Source organism: Balaenoptera physalus (genome assembly GCF_965194825.1).
Source record: "Balaenoptera physalus genome assembly, chromosome: 13".
NCBI classification, from domain to species: domain Eukaryota; kingdom Metazoa; phylum Chordata; class Mammalia; order Artiodactyla; family Balaenopteridae; genus Balaenoptera; species Balaenoptera physalus.
The window spans coordinates 93,834,033-93,848,727 of NC_138892.1; the positions used below are offsets into that span (position 1 = coordinate 93,834,033).

A 14,695-nucleotide genomic window follows, 5' to 3' on the forward strand; every position below is an offset into this window, starting at 1 on the left:
ATAAGAACTTTCTTCCTTATCCTGTAGTATAACTGCTACTGTAGTGAAATAGATGTTTGTATTATGTGTAGTCAGAGAAGACAGTGTTTTCAGTTTCACTTTGAATAAATCCATACATGAGGCAGAATGAATCATTCTAGATTCTTTCTTTACTACTGTGGGTTACCAGGAAGCATGCAGAATGTGTTAGCTGCTGCTACTAGAATCATCCCATGATATACGTGTCCTATATGAAGATTAGGAAGTATCAATACATAGGAGAAAGTACTCACCACTTTGACAAGTGAGGATGACAAGCTATGGGCACATGGGTGGCTGTCTAGGCTTAGGAAGAATAATTCTCTAGGGATATAGAGTGAAACTCTTTTCCTTCCATAGGCACCAAATAGTGTTCCTTTACCTTTTTGAACTGAAAGAGAGACCTCACACTTACATAGTAAAATTAAAGTTCCAAGACTCTTAGATCAAGTGGAATACTTTTATAAAACTATTCACTGAACACAACCATAAAAGAGATGAACAACTAGTGTAGTTGTCACAAAATAAGCTCTATCGAGCAATAATTTAACTGCAGTCTTGAACTAACTGTGGTTTTATTATTAATGAAGTGTATATTTCTTTAAGAATTGAGAGCTTGGAATTAAAGAATAAAACAGATGCTCCAGAATTCATTTAATCTATACATTCACTGAGTTTTAATTAAAATCTTATATACTGCTTGCTAAAAGTACTCTTGTGGTAGCTATTGTATGTCTTTTCTAGTTTATGGTTTCACACAAACTAGGACCTAACAGATTCACTACTCCCTCAGAAGAATACCTTGATATAAGGGTCATTAGCTGTATAAGGAGGAAGACAGTGAATTACATAAGCACCTGCAAATTCTAGATAAAGAACAGGTGACATGCTTGTGTGCATTTCTCTCATGTAGGAATAAGGAACCCTCGGCAGGCTCTTAAATTTCTATTGACTGAGGTCATAGTCGGGGCTACACATGGATACACCTGCGCCTGCAAGAGGAAATGGTGTCACCTATAGTATAGAAGAGAAAGGACTGGGAAAATAAGCACCAAGGCATATGACACTTATTCTCGAGGAATTTACTATCAGTGGGAACACCTACAACTAATTCTAACATAACATCCATTCCACTGCTCTAATTGGTGAGCTGTCCTGAAGCCAATTTCAGCATCAACATATATTCAAAAGAGTCACCAATTTGAAGTCTGCAAAGCACCAAAAAGCAATTTATATCTTCACTAAAATTTCTCAGATAAGTGGCAAAAGAAATTATATCACATGTCACAGAGCAAACCCCCTAAAATTCCACTTACCTTTGCTAGTCTCCCCAAAGTCCTAAATATTACAGATGTCCTCCTACAATTTTTGTAATTCCATCTAAAACAAAAGTCTTTTCCTCTCTCAAAACACTAGTCCTAACTTGGTAATATTTTCTCCTCTTTCTTTTGTATTATTTTATAGCCTAATTTAATTGCCCTTGACTTGGCAACTCTCCTTCCGTTATCACAAATAACTCAATAGTTTCAGCTAGAAATCTCCTTATAAAGCGGAGTAAGGGGAAAAGTTTGCTGTTTATCTGGATCACACTAGTGGTATAAAAGTGCCTTGGGACTATAGAGGAGTTTTCTTGTCTTCTCTTTAATTTTATTTTTTTCCTCCTTTTCCTTTTTTCTTTAATTTCCTATTCTTTTTTTTTTTTTCTTTCCTTTTTAGTTTTTCTTTGTTAGGTCTCTGTCCCTTATTTTTTTCTCTTGTACAGATCAGAAAATGTTTCACAAAGGGAAATACAAATTGGCCATTTCTCCAGAAGCTTCCTTGCCATTAAAGTCAATAATCTTTACCGTGGCCTGAAATGCTTTCTCTATTATCTTCCTGTGTCAACCTATTGGGCCTCATCTAGTTACAGAACACAAAGTCATTGAGAAGGACTGCAGTTAATTCTTGGTGTTAATTTGGATGATGGTAAATATTGTAATCGTATGAACACCACCAAATATACTCAAAGCGCATCCTTTCTCTCTGTCTCTGTCTCTCTCTGTTTCTTTCTCTCTCCCTCCCTTTCTCTCTACACCTCCTTCTCTTAGGTCATTCCTAATGGAACCTTCTAAGCAATAAAATGGACTATATATAAAATGGAAGGAGAAAATGTGAAAAATTAAGCAAGTGGTCATCGGATTTGGGGGAATCTATAGCACTGCCTCACCAGAAGTTCATGAAGATAATGAAGTTGTTTTTAGGCACTCATTCTCTTCTTCTCCTTTAAAACTTTCCACCTTCTATTTGTCTGTAACTTTTACATTTAATATCTACTGGGTGGGAAAATTTGGACATACCTGCTTTTCAAATTAAAGATTCATACTCAGTAGCCTCGAGATTTGTGGCAAGGTGCTAAACTTTGTTTGTTGCAGTTGTTGCATCTTGAACATAAAAATAGCAATGTCTATTTTATAAAATTGGAGGTGTTAAATCAGCTAGCATATTTAAAGCAACTAGTATACTGTACAACAAGCAAAAGCCAGTCAATAAGTGTTTCTTACCTCTTCATCTACTTTTCTTTATTAAAATATATTTTCTTGAAAGGGTCTAATATCAGGAAATTACACTAAAGGGAGTTTTGTGAATGAATTGCTTGTTCTGAGGGCCTTCAAATTTTAAGCTTTATATGTAATAGTAAAGTATCAAATTTATTCTGTATTAAAGGGGATTCTAAAATGTTTAAGCTGGTGGAATTGAGATACAGTTTCTTTCAGTAAGTCTTATCTGTAGGAGGTGATAATACAGTTGACTCTTGAACAATGGCGAGGGTTAGAGGTGACAACCCCTTGTGAAATAAAAAATCCACATATAATTTTACAGTTGGCCCTCTGTTTCCAAGGTTCCACATCCATGGATTCAACCAATCATGCATCAGGTAGTACTGTAGTATGTATTTATTGAAAAAAATCTGTGTATAAGTGGACCTGAGCAGTTCAAACCTGTGTTGTCCAAGTGTCACTCTATTTGAATATTTGGCTCTATTAGTCACAAAACTTCTATCACTATATTATTGTCAATAAAATCATTTAAATATATAATCATGGAAAAAACGAAACATTATGATTTCCAAATCTTTACCTGGATATAGATTATCAACGTGTGAAGATCACAGTTTTACCATAAACACAGTAATGTTTTATATCCTGTGCTAGATATCGTAAGAACCATTAATCTCTATGTCTATTAAAACTTCATAACTAGTTAAGTGCAGTTGTTAAATAATTTCCTTTTATAGTAAAAGCTTTACAATTAACAAGCTAGGCACTGATTCAAGTCATTATCAATTTCTCTGTGATTATTATAGCTTCCACAATAATCTGCATTCTATTAACATAGATTAGGCAGCACTTTAAAGACCAGCATCATTAGCTTTAGTTTCACGAAAAGATGAGAAGAAACCAGACTTAATTTCATGGAGTCTCATAGTTGCAGAGTAACACCAAAGCTCTCAGACAAAAGATATAAACAAATAATAATGTATATAATTTTGAATGTGACCCTTTCCTGGTTCTAAAACTATCTTTGGGAGCTTAGTGCATTAATATTTTTTTACAATTGTCTATTTTTCATTTAGATTTCAAAGTTAAACAGAGTAGCACCTAGAAACTCAGGCAGTTACACAGCAGACTTAATTAGTTATGATTTATGTTTATTATCCAAAGGATGTACATATAAGAAACATAAAAATACTCCCAGAAGGAAAGTCCAAGATGTAACAGTAATGCATCAGATATATTGTAAATGTAGTTGAATCTAGAGAAACAATGACAGTGTAAAACAGTAAGAATATTATGTCAATTGAATAGATAAAGGTTCAAAACAGGACTAGAATGCTAGAAAAGAGCATGAATTTTCAGAAGAAGATTAAAGAAAATAATTAACTTTATATATTGTTAAGTTACAAATGTATTTATGATTTTTGCCTTGGGAATTTTCAGCTCTGATTAAGATATGGTAGTTAACAGCAGATGAGCATTCCCATCTAGTATAGATAAACATAAATAAAATACATACAATAAATAAAATAAAATACATCAGATATAGCTAAAATACAGAAAACAAACCCTGAAGGAAATGGAGGGTTGCTGGGGTGAAAAGAACTCAAGAAAATTCTGGGAGAAAAAACTTGGAGATGAAAGATGGCTTCTGAAACATTTAACAACCTGTGGGCATTTGTTAAGCCCAGGCATTTGAAGAAGCTGGAAGTCCATTACAAAATCCAAGAGAATTTACTGAGAAAGGGCAGAGAAAATCAAAGACTTTGGATGTAAATTTAGAGACTCAAGTACATTGCTAATTTTCCTTCAGTACACTTGCCAAATGCTGGGGTTCCATGGAGTCCAAGGATAAGAATAGCAGAAAAAACTGAAGAACATAAGAGAGTTTTCAGCATTCTCATGAGAATAGAGATTAGAGTTTTTTACCTAGTAGGGAAAGCACCCCACAGAGTGCACCATATTCTTAGTTAAAAATAAAAACAAAACAAAAACCTAGAAAGCAGTATAAATCAGAGGTAGAGTAAACCTTACTAGAACTTCACCCCCTTTAATTTATCGTAATCTGGTTGGATTAAGATGATCAGTCACTGCTCTATCTGTACAGTGAAACGAAAGATAGGCTTTTCCCAGAGATAGAAAATAACATTTGAAAATATGATATGAAACTCTACAATATTTTAGAGTCATAATATCTGAAATTCAATCAGAAGTTAAAAAGCACGGCAAAAGACAGTATCATAAGGACAAAAACCAAGAGGAAAACAGAAAATATAAATGGACTTCTATGTAATGCAGACAGATGTAGATTCTTTTATTATATATTTATTTATCTTTAGGCAAAATGACTCATTAACAGAGTCTAACATTAGATTAGATACAGCAGATGATAGGATTACAGAACTAAATATTATGACAATGGAAGATATTTGAACATTTGCATAGAGAAAAATTATAAACATTGGGGAAAAAAGAGTGTCAGAGTAAATGTCAGACTCAGAAAGAAGGTCTAACATTGATATTGATGAAGTCCAGGAATAGAGGACATGGGATGTGGGGGAAAATTAATATAAGAACCATTAATATTAGAAAGTAGTGGAATACTTCATACTAGAAAGTATTGGAAAAATTAGTTAAAACACACTCAAGAAGTACTGAAAAACTCAATAAATATGAATACAGTAAAAATTACACCTAAGTACATACTGTTAAGACCATTGAAAATCATAAATATATATACACACACACATATGGTATATACATATATAGCATAAAAAATGAAATATTGCCATTTGCCAAAACATAGATGGACCTAGAGGGTATTATGCTAAGTGTAATAAGTCAGACAGAGAAAGACAAATACTGAATGATTTCACTTATATGTAGAATCTAAAAAAACAAAAGAAATGAAACAAACATAACTAAATAGGGACAGAGTCATAGATACAGAAACTAAGCAGATGGTTGCCACAGGGGGAGCGGGGACGAAGGGAGGAGAGAAATAAGGGAAGGAAATTAAGAGGTACAAACTTTCAGTTACAAAATAATTGCGCCATGTGTATGAAATGTACAATGTGGGAAATATAGTCAATATAACTAACTAATTAATATGTGGAAAAAAATCGGAACTTGCTTTTACAGAGTAATTGTTATTTTAGGAATTTTTCTATGTGGTTGTATATTTTACACATGTAATGATAATCATAGGTATTATAGTGACATAATACTGAACCACTTGGAATCACCAATGAGGCACTGGGTAGTTAATTTACATATTTTCTGTTTTATCCTTCTCCACGCTTGTCAGGGAACATATTTTCGTCTCCATCTTACATGTGAAGAACTGATACTCAGGGACATATTAAAATGGTTTGACTAGTAAGTGGCAAATTGGACTTAAACTATTCTAACTCCAAGACCTCACATTTTTAAAAGGGTGATGGACCATGAGTCCATAACTAATAATACTGCAGAAAATAGCATAGCCTAAGCTATAGTATCCCTCTATGAACAACATGATCACTTTTTGCAGGTGCAGCTGAAAGCAAAATTAATTTACTTTCCAGGGACTATATAGGTGGTGAGAGTCCTATCTAAAATTTTTGAGATTCTGATTCAACCATCTGAGTAAACTTGATTTCAATCCACTACAACTTTCACCTCATCAAGCAGAAATAAATTGATTCTGACCAACTGGGTCTTTCCAGGTCCCGCTTCTCTTCATCCTCTGCTGTTTTTACTCAGTATCACCTTTCCTTTGCTGATAATCTGACCCTGATTTCAGGCTCTTCTTCTGAGCACAACGGCCCATCTTGTTCTATAATCCCCTCTCCATTTGAGTTCTAGGTAGGGTCATTTGGTTGCAAGGAACCGAGACTCATTCCAGCTGCTTTAATAAACATGTGATTTGTAATTAGGAATCACATGGACTGAACCTGGAATGACCTACAAGTTTGTGTTCTTGGAAAATATTTGCATTCGTCTTCTGTAAAATACAGATGATAATAACACGTACTCTATAGGCTTGTGATAATTAAATGATTTTAGTACATCTAAAGCAGTTAAATTTTGACTGGGTCAGAGTAAACCCTAGGTATGTGTGAGCTTTGCTACTGCTTTGCATAGATTTCGAAGTCACTTTTTTCCTTTATTTTTTGTTGATATGAAATTCACATAAAAGTTACCATTAAAAATTCACATTCACCATTTTAGTAAATTTGTATGCAGTACCTTCAACATGTTATGCAACCACCACCTCTACCTAGTTCTAAACCATTTTTTATCACCCCAAAAGAAAACTGTATGCCTACTAAGCAATCTATCTCCATTCTCCCCTCACTCCAGAGCCATTTTTAAAAAATTGTGATAAAAACAAGTAACACAAAATTTACCATCTTAACCATTTTTAAGTGTACAGTTCAATGTTAACCGAGTTCACACTGTTGTACAACAAACCCTTAGGAGTTTTTCATCTTATAAAACTGAAACTCTGTGCCCATTCACCAACAACTGCCCACCCTTACCCCAGTCTTTGGCAGCTACCATTCTACTTACGGTTTCTGAAGTTTGACTGCTTTAGATACCTTGCACAGGTGGAATCCTACACTATTTGTCTTATTGTGACCAGCTTATTTCACTTGGCATAATACCTTCTGGGTTCATCAGTGTTGGAGCATCTGGCAGGATCTTCTTCTTCTTTTTAAATTAAGCCTGAATAATATTCTATTGTGTTTTTATACGACATTTTCTTCATCCATTCATCTGACAATGGACATTCAGATGGCTACCACTTCTTGGCTACTGTGAATAATGCTACAATGTGCTCACAGCCACTTTTGAATTTTTACTTTGTCTGCAAGTTCTCATTGTTCTTCTCTTACTACACACTTACATATTGTTTCTTTCCAATTCTTAATATCTTTCCCTACCTCATAGGTTTTGCTTATAATACCATTCTTAAGTTAATCATTATTAGTCTGATTTCATTACATGATATCACGAAGCATCAAATTTTGGTGGCAGATTTATTACTTTTGTGTATCAGTTATGATGGTTTCAGTAGCAAGATATAGACAAATGCAACTCAAACTGGGATTTGTTCACATGAACAAATATCCAGCAGCAGAAGCTCATGACTGAGGCTTTTCTGTGGATCTCACCTTTGTCCTCTATTTGCGACTGGCTTCTTTATCATGGCAACAAGATGACTTCTGTCAATTCAGGGGCTAAAGGCTTTCTCCTTCGCAGAAAAAGAGAGGTCTTCTTTCCTTTATCAACAACAAATCTTGAGTTTTCCTTTGACTGGTTTGAAGTAGAACAAGTATTTATGGCTAAAGTGACCATCCCCACACCTACACTGCAGCTAAGGGGTTTTGGCATACATCGAATGATTTAGCCAAGTCAGGGGATGCCCTCTGGAAATTCAGAGCCTCATTAAGCAGACATAAAGGGGAAATGAATGTTGGAGAAGCAACCAAGAACAACCTACATGCTCGGAATATTTTTCCTCCAACGATAGCTTCCAATGTCCTGTTGCTGTCATCTTGTTAAGTCGGTATAATCACGCTTTCTGACTTTTCTAGTGGTTCTATCACATCATGCTTTTATTTACGGTCACAGTTCTTCAGGAACTGCGTATTCAGAATGCTTTGACATTATGCAGGATAGAAACACCTTGAGGGTAACTGCAAAATATCATACTCCTATCTTGATATCAGTTATTGTGACCAAGCACTGAGGCGATTAATAGACTCAGAAACATTGTCTTGACCTGGGGCATTTCTGATACATCCCGAGAGCATCTTTGTAGGAAAGTGAGGATTTTCTTTCTCTCCTGGTTTCCAAACTCAGGTACATAACTCACCCTTATTTATCTAGGAAGGGAACACATGAGGTTTGCATACAATTCAGAAACGTGAATGATACTCTGGTGTGAAAATTAAACTAATATACCTCTGGATTATATTCACATCTGTGTTCACTCACACTACCTTGCACTAAATAATAAATACTAAACTTGTTTTAGTGTTATTATTCTCATTTTATAGATCAAGATACTGAGGCTCTGAGTTAGTACTCTTGTTATAAGAAAAAAAAATCACTTAATTTGTGTTGCAAGAAGTGAAGCAGCGATTAGAACTTCAGTCTTTCGATTTCCAAATCCTCTTGTCTGTTTTAGAGGAATTTCACTCTTGGCAGTCTTCTTTATCATGTTCCATAAGTGTAATTTTATTTATAGTAATCTATTGTCTTACATGAGCCTGTAGGTATCGTTTGGAAAGGTATTTCTTTGGATGTTGAAAACTTCTAGACTGTGCTGGCAGTGGACACACTGTCATTGTCAACTATTTTGTCAGGCTGTCTTTATTTTTTAAATTTTTATTTATTTATTTATTTAACATCTTTATTGGTATAATTGCTTTACAATGGTGTGTTAGTTTCTGCTTTATAACAAAGTGAATCAGCTATACATATACATATATCCCCATATATCTTCCCTCTTGCGTCTCCCTCCCTTCCACCCTCCCTATCCCACCCCTCTAGGTGGTCACAAAGCACCGAGCTGATCTCCCTGTGCTATGCGGCTGCTTCCCACTAGCTATCTATTTTACATTTGGTAGTGTATACGTGTCCATGCCACTCTCTCACTTTGTCCCAGCTTCCCCTTCCCCTTCCCTGTGTCCTCAAGTCCATTCTCTAGTAGGTCTGTGTCTTTATTCCCGTCCTGCCCCTAGGTTCTTCAGAACCGTTTTTTTTTTTTTTTTTTCAGGCTGTCTTTAATATGTTAGTAGAACAAATCAGAAACTAGTTTTAAAATAAAACTAAATAATTGAAAAAATATTACTGTAGAGAACATGTCTTAACTAGCTACTTGCATCCTTCAGTGGGTTAAGTTATACGGTAAGCATAAATCACTAGAAAACAATTAATTGCAGAATTTTACTAGTAAGAATTTGAAGTTAATTTTCCTAACTAGCATTTGAAGCTGGAAAAAATGAACTCCAGGTTTTCTAGATGCAGTTTCCAATTCTGACATTTTAATTCAATGCCTTCATTCATGAGGGAACAGAATACAGATATGGTATTCTCTGAATGTGAATTGCCCTCCTTGGGCACAGTTTTAATATCACACTCCATAAGAAAGGCTAATTTTCCTGTTGGGAAGTTAGGACACATTTTGGAAATATTTTCTATGGGATAGAAAGTTTTTATATAGTTTTGTTTGTGGCAATTTTGTATAAGATGATTTTGTTTGTGCATGAATTTGTGTGTGTGAGCCTCTATTTTTGTGTCTATGCCAGGATTTTATTGTTTCATAAATATTGTATTTCTGATAATCTCAAACCTTAATTTGCTATTTGTTATACCTAGGAAGCCAAGTCTATCAGACATATTCTGCACTTATGTGAAAGTCTTTTTCTTATTTGCTGAGTGGTTCTCTAGCACTCTTGCAGATTCAGTGGCTTCATTCCATTAAAGTACTTGTTTTCCAATTTAAGACAGCAACAGGGAATTAGAAAACTATTTAAATTGGAATGTGCTGGTCTCTTCCAACCTGGATCTAGCCTTACACGAGTGCACACCAGTAAATACAGGGGGGGAAAAAAATGTATGCTCACTGGGCAAGATTTAACTTTAACTAGGGAGAATATTAATGAGATGTTCTGAAATATGCACTTACATCTAAATACCTATACAACAGTTATTCTGTATATGCGTGTATATGCACGATTCTTTGCCTATTTGAACTGTACTTTCCATATGGCACTCAAATCACTCAGAATTTTTCTATTTAACAACTTAATTCAAAATGTAGCTGAGAATCAGAAGTACAATGAAGAAATCTTTCAAATATATATAAAAAAGTCACTAACTCATGAACAGAAGATTTTGCCTTCCCCTTTAAGCCCACTATTTAGATGACCTCATTGTTGCTGTGTAGCTGTCAGTACTTTGAAGGACAGAGTTGTAGGGGAGCAACACCCCAAATGGTGTCCCTTTGGCATGAGAATTAATTTAGGTTGACTTATTTTAAGGCCCAAAAGACTTAGGAAGAAACTCTGACTTTCCCCATAACTGCCAAAAAGAATGTAGAGAGAGGACCTGTTCCAGGAAGGGAGCTCTCACCATAAATAACTATAGCATGAACTATGTGTGTAGACAGGGAGGAAACTTGCAAAGTCTGCTTGTTAGAATTCATCTCTTTGGGGCTTATGCCTCTAAAATAGTGTCATGATCTGTAGGATTAAAATCAATGTTAAATGCTATCAGACCTTAGTAAAACATTTAGATTATTTGTTTAAAAGTTTAAAAAATGCCAAAATTTTGCTTCTTCTCTGGTCCCATTAAAATGTGAACAAAGATTCATTTTTTGAAGTAGTCGCTGTATAAGAATTTGAAGAACTTGGAAAACAAGCTATTTTCCACAGTCTTAAGCTTAACAGGGATATAACACATTTCAATATTTCTAATTAAACTGACATAATAGGTGATGATAACATCTGTTTTTTTGTAATAAAACCTATTGATGTGGCTGACCTGAATGTTTCTTATCTGTAAAAGACAACAAATGAAGATAAGTAGAGTTATAAAGGAGGAAAAAAGTCACCACAAAATAGCTAATTCTGTAACTCCAATATTAATTATCTCCTAGAAATAATATTCAAGAAACCTTTATTTAATAAACATTAAATATGAATTTTTCAGGGTATTTAAGAGATATTTGAACATAGATATAAAAGGTGCTACAAAAGTTTCTTTTTCTCTCAAAAATATATTCAGGTAAAAATCTATTCTCTTTAAGAGAATTTAACTTTTAAGTCACAAGTCAATAAAAAATTTAAGCCATTCATACCTATTAGAAATTTTAAAAATTTTGCTTTTTTGGTGTTTGTACAATAAAAATAAAAAGCCTCTGTGAATGACTGGACAACACTGTCAATATCACATACAGCAAGAACAAAGAAGTTACCTTATGTCTAACCCTTAAAACGTGACCAATAAAATTACACTAAAAGAGAGAAATAGGGCTATAGTAAAAAAAACATGGTTTGCAATGTTTGACATTACAGCAGAGATTTTTGCAATACAGAAGCAAAAGTTTCTTAGAAAGCAGTCGTATTTCTAAGCAGAGGATGGAATCCCTAATCATCATCAACTTCTGCAGTTTGACTCTAAGATGGCGGCCGTGTCAACAGATGTGTCGACACAAAAAACACACTGAGAGCTGGTCCTTTCAAACAGCCCAGAAGTAAATTACCCATGAACAATATAATGCTACTTAACTTGTAATTGTGACAACCAGAACCAAAAATTACATCCAGGCTGGGCAAGCAGCACGTGCGCTTCCTTCTCTGTAATTATGCTGTTTATATTTTCTCATCTTTATCTTCTTTTCTGGCTAAAAGAATTACTCCATTTAGTATTTGTATTCTTTTTATTTCTAGAAGGTCTGCATTTTGTTTGTTTTCCACAGTGTTTAATTTGGTCATAATATTGTCTTATCTTTTGACTTTTTGGGCGGATTGTTGAAAGCAAAACAGTGTTTGGTGTGAGTAATTTACGCAAATAATGCGTGTGGGAGGTCTGCCACTAGGCGGAGGGCAAATACAGATTTGTGTGAGCTGGGGGAAGAGGAAGGGGACTAAAGTGTATTGAGAATCTACTCTCCCTGGACCTTGAGGCTTGGCATTTTTATACATATTACATACAATTAAGTAATTCTTACAATAGCTTTGAAGATAGGACTTCTGTATTTAAGGGTAAATAGCCTTTCTGACACTCACAAATGCTGGGATTGGCCCCAGGGAATAGAATTAGAACGCGCTGGAGGCTGAATTTCAACCCAGGCTTACATCCTTGCTCCCCAGTAGGGGGTGCTGATAGTTCCTGATAGTAGAAGGAGGGGCTGAGAAAAATTATGACAACACTGGAAAGAGTTATCGCTACCACTTTCTGACACTCCCTTTCCGACACTCCCTTTCCCACTGACACACAGACACAGACGCACAAAGATCAAAGATTCTCAGTGTGAGATACACCAGAAATCGCCAGAGGTGGGATCAGGGCACCAAGCTGCATGGCTGACTGGCCAGAGGTCTTCTACTGTGGTTCTCTCACCTCCTGCTGGAAAGTCAGAGTGGAGAAGTGCGGTGGTGGAAATGAAGACACACTTTCCTTTCTGCAATTGTGAGAAATGCAGGCATATTTTCTTAGAATTGAGGCTCTGGATGCATTTAGCTTCCATTACACTGCACGTTTTTTGTTTGATATATTATTGTTTATAATCTTGCTTTAACAATGCCTATACAGTAGTTTTGGGCTGTTCAAATTGGCATCTTTTCCTACTTGTTTGGGTGGAATTCAGTGTTAACTGAGGTCATATATCAAATAGTGTTATCACCTACTAACAAGGCTTATATATAAAGGTCAATTTTACAGAGCAATGTCCTAAAAATTTCTGTATTAGCATACCAAAGAGTTTTTCTTTTAGTCGTAATCAATGAAAGATATAAGGATGTATCTGACACCTTATATTTGACATATGATGAATGTCTCAATTACTAACTTATTTTTCCCTATATTTTACCATGCTATACAAGAACTTTTCTAGCTATTGATTATAACCAGAATTATTTTTATTATACATAAATTACCAAAAAAAGGGACTAATTCAAGTGCCCTTTCTTTAGCATTCAAAAGCAGCCTGACACTTAGATCAGCTACCTGGACATTCAAAGAATGAACAAAAAATTCTGATCTCTTGTTTTTATATACTAAAAACAAAACATCTGCTTTCAGGAAATGCATATGTGACATTACTTTTATAGAGCATTATTGAGGCAAATGTTTAAAAAATATACTTATAATACAATACTCTTTTTAACTTGTGTAAGGAAAAAATTTAATTAAATACAGAAAAAAATAATGTTCTGCTTTTCTTGTTGTCTTTCTAGACGTCTGGAACATGAATATCAAATTCTATTACGAAAAATGCGAATGAAGCGAAAAATCCCTCTGTAAGCAGAACACACACACATTTTTTCAAAAAGGTAAGTCCTAGCAGATTTCAAGCTCTTATTTCAAACAATATTTAATGCAAAATAATTTCAGTAGAGCAAGATATTTTGAACAATCTCTGTTATTCACTGTATGTGATTCAATAGACATGGCTTTAATTCTATAATAGCCCTGATGCTTAAATACAGGGTAACCTTTTTTTAAAAAAATGAATAGCCTTTAAATCAAGTTTATTTTGGAGTTTTATTGCTGTTCTGGTGATATTCACATCCTAATGGTCGTGAAACCAGGATTGAATGCTGCTAGGTATTCGTGGCACATAAAGTAAATTATCTTATCAGCACCTCTTCCACTTCCTTGTGGCCTTTCCTGTGTCGTGCAGATGTGAAATGCTAAAGACTGCATTTTCAGGACTACCTTATAGCAAGAATTCTGGATGTAATTTGGTTTCTACTGATCATGTGTACTCATGTAAGACTTGAATTCAGAGCTGCCCTAAGTGGAGAGAAGGGCCTAGCATCAACCTGGCTGGGGGAGCAGAGCCTGCAGCCAGCCTTTCTGGTGGAGCCTCGTTATTCCTGGATCACAGCAGGCCGTGTGTTCCCCAAACCAGCAATTGCAATACAGCTCTCTGCTCTCCAAGTTCCTGCTAAGATCTTGTGATCCTGAAGCCAGAATTTGGGAGACCAGTGTCCTCCTTTCGTTTCCTGGTTTTGGCAGTCTAGTGGTCAATTCTGTGACGTGATTTTGGAATTATTCAAAGAGGCCCAAACATTGATTTTTGTTAGCATTTAATTCAAGTGCCTTTTCTGCAGAAATACCTACAGCAGTTTCTGATAGCTGTGAGCTAGACCCTGACTGATGCCGGTATTTTCACAAAATGATTCAGTGATAAAATGAGAACAAAGCGAAGAATTTCTGAAGATGTTTGAAAAAATTACCTGTTAGACTAGAGTATCAGAGAGAGAGAGAGAGGGAGAAGGATGAAGTGCTTGAGAGAGAATCCCGTTACGTTGTATCTGGGGACAAGCGTGGGACAAGCGTAGAACAAGGGAATTTGAAATGATTTAGGAGACGCTTCTTAGACAACTCAAAGATGAGACCAGTTCTACCTCAGTGGCCTC

General features: G+C 35.2%; 1 long non-coding RNA gene across 1 annotated transcript in view; it reads left to right on the top strand.

The window, feature by feature from the left end:
- Positions 1 to 4,514: 4,514 nt before the first annotated feature.
- LOC309641245 overlaps positions 4,515 to 14,695 on the top strand; it is a 106,317-nt gene continuing 96,136 nt past the window's right edge. The window contains exon 1 of the long non-coding RNA XR_014252575.1: positions 4,515 to 13,603. This is a non-coding gene — a long non-coding RNA (uncharacterized lncRNA). The remainder of the gene's footprint in view (positions 13,604 to 14,695) is intronic.